The sequence below is a fragment of the Nansenia antarctica genome (assembly GCF_963989245.1).
Source record: "Nansenia antarctica genome assembly, chromosome: 16".
Taxonomy (NCBI): Eukaryota; Metazoa; Chordata; class Actinopteri; order Argentiniformes; family Microstomatidae; genus Nansenia; species Nansenia antarctica.
The window spans coordinates 28,801,315-28,803,814 of NC_137686.1; the positions used below are offsets into that span (position 1 = coordinate 28,801,315).

Consider the following 2,500-nt stretch of genomic DNA (forward strand, 5'->3'; position numbering starts at 1 on the left):
CAGGAAGCACCGCCTTCTCCATATTGAGCGGCTACCAATAACAGCAGATACTGAGCAGTACTGTGCTAACTGTTTGGCCCTTCTCTTAGGAAGACCAGCCATCTGAAGGCCTCTGACAACAAGCTTATGAACATGGCCCAGGCTGCCAAATATGAAAACTAAAAGTTGACATCTGTAACCCTGTTGTGATATGGCCTGCTCCAGCTGTTGGTATTTCAAGATCTTGGTTGAAAAGGCTTCCTCTAGGCTGTGGTCAAAGGTGCAGCCAACTTCTAGAATAAGCACCTCTGTGATTTTCATTGACAATTACAACATCGGAGGTGTTTGCTGAAATATTGAAGAACACTTCTGAATTGTCACTACACAGACTGAACATGCTGGGCTTTACAGACTGAACATGCTGGGCTTTACAGTGGAAAGGACACCCTCTGAAATCAGATCCCCCCCACACACACACACACCCACACACACACACACACACACACACACACACACACACACACACACTAGGTTAGGGTTTGGGTAGGTTAGGGCTGGGTTAGGTTACGTTAGGTTAGGGCTGGGTTAGGTTAGGTTAGGGCTGGGTTAGGTTAGGTTAGGTTAGGGCTGGGTTAGGTTAGGTTAGGTTAGGGCTGGGTTAGGTTACGTTAGGTTAGGGCTGGGTTAGGTTAGGTTAGGTTAGGGCTGGGTTAGGTTACGTTAGGTTAGGGCTGGGTTAGGTTACGTTAGGTTAGGGTTAGGTTAGGTTAGGGCTGGGGTTAGGTTAGGTTAGGTTAGGGCTGGGTTAGGTTAGGTTAGGGCTGGGTTAGGTTAAGTTAGGTTAGGGCTGGGTTAGGTTACGTTAGGTTAGGGTTAGGGTTAGGTTAGGTTAGGTTAGGGCTGGGGTTAGGTTACGTTAGGTTAGGGCTGGGTTAGGTTAGGGCTGGGTTAGGTTAGGTCAGGTTAGGGCTGGGTTAGGTTACGTTAGGTTAGGTTAGGTTATGTTAGGTTAGGGCTGGGGTTAGGTTAGGTTAGGGCTGGGGTTAGGTTAGGTTAGGGCTGGGTTAGGTTAGGTTAGGTTAGGGCTGGGTTACGTTAGGTTAGGGCTGGGTTAGGTTAGGTTAGGTTAGGGCTGGGTTAGGTTACGTTAGGTTAGGTTACGTTAGGTTAGGGCTGGGTTAGGTTAGGTTAGGTTAGGGCTGGGTTAGGTTAGGTTAGGTTAGGTTAGGTTAGGGCTGGGTTAGGTTACGTTAGGTTAGGGCTGGGTTAGGTTAGGGCTGGGTTAGGTTAGGGCTGGGTTAGGTTAGGTTAGGTTAGGGCTGGGTTAGGTTACGTTAGGTTAGGGCTGGGTTAGGTTAGGTTAGGTTAGGGCTGGGTTAGGTTAGGTTAGGTTAGGGCTGGGTTAGGTTAGGTTAGGTTAGGGCTGGGTTAGGTTAGGTTAGGTTAGGTTAGGTTAGGGCTGGGTTAGGTTACGTTAGGTTACGTTACGTTAGGTTAGGGCTGGGTTAGGTTAGGGCTGGGGTTAGGTTAGGTTAGGTTAGGTTAGGGCTGGGGTTAGGTTAGGTTAGGTTAGGGCTGGGTTAGGTGATAACAGTTAGGGTTAGGGCTGGGGTTAGGTTAGGTTAGGTTAGGGTTAGGGTAGGTTAGGGCTGGGGTTAGGTTAGGTTAGGTTAGGGCTGGGTTAGGTGATAACAGTTAGGGTTAGGTTAGGTTAGGGCTGGGTTAGGTAATAACAGTTGGACCGTTGTTCCCTCAGTATCCTCACTTCCTGAAGCGGGACGCCAACCGCCTGCAGGTGATGCTGCAGAGGAGGAAGAACAGAACCATGCTGGGCTACAAGACCCTGGCGCTGGGAACCATCAATATGACCCAGGTACACACACACACACACACACACACACACACACACACACACACAGACCCTGGCCCTGGGCACCATCATGCATCATCATGCGTGTGTATTTAGTTGTTAGTGTTTATTTCAGTTACAGTAGTGGAAGATATGATCCTGTGTGTGTGCGCGCGCGTGCGCGCATTGTTATGGATTAATACTGAGACTCAAGATAGGAACTTGCTTTAACTCTAGGTATAATATTTATTAAAGAAAATGATCTTTCACAACTCGAGTCAAATCGGCTTCTCAATGGGAAGCTTTCAAAGACTGACCCACAACTTCCACATTGTACATTTGATATATTGTCAACATGGTCACAACATTGATAAGGAGTCCCCGAACACAAGACCAAACCAGAGCTCTGTGTTCATAAACAGACCAGCCAACCAGGGCCCCGTTCCACTAAGGTCGATTATCTTCTAAGCCTCGATAAAGTTCTAAGCCTCGATAATGTTAGCTTGCGTTCGGTTCCATCAATGTGGCTCAAATAATTCGCTGCTTGGTTGAGCTCCTTCTGAGTCAGATATAATTAGCCTGGTCGCGACCAGGCTAAAACACTGGCTAAAGTAAGACGTGCGTCAAAAAAGGCTCACAGGCGGAAACTCCATCCCGAACGACAGTTCCTCT

The 2,500-nt window shown here is 48.1% G+C and overlaps 1 protein-coding gene and 1 pseudogene across 2 annotated transcripts in view; both read left to right on the forward strand.

Moving 5' to 3' along the window:
• dpy30 (dpy-30 histone methyltransferase complex regulatory subunit) overlaps nt 1-2,500 on the forward strand; it is a 439,880-nt gene that overhangs the window by 260,714 nt on the left and 176,666 nt on the right. The gene's annotated exons all lie outside the window — the stretch shown is intronic.
• Nucleotides 1-2,500, forward strand: part of LOC308171663 (phosphofurin acidic cluster sorting protein 2-like) — a 35,343-nt pseudogene that overhangs the window by 10,636 nt on the left and 22,207 nt on the right. Inside the window, exon 4 of the transcript in view lies at nt 1,736-1,852. The product of the transcript in view is annotated as a phosphofurin acidic cluster sorting protein 2-like (transcript). The remainder of the gene's footprint in view (nt 1-1,735; nt 1,853-2,500) is intronic.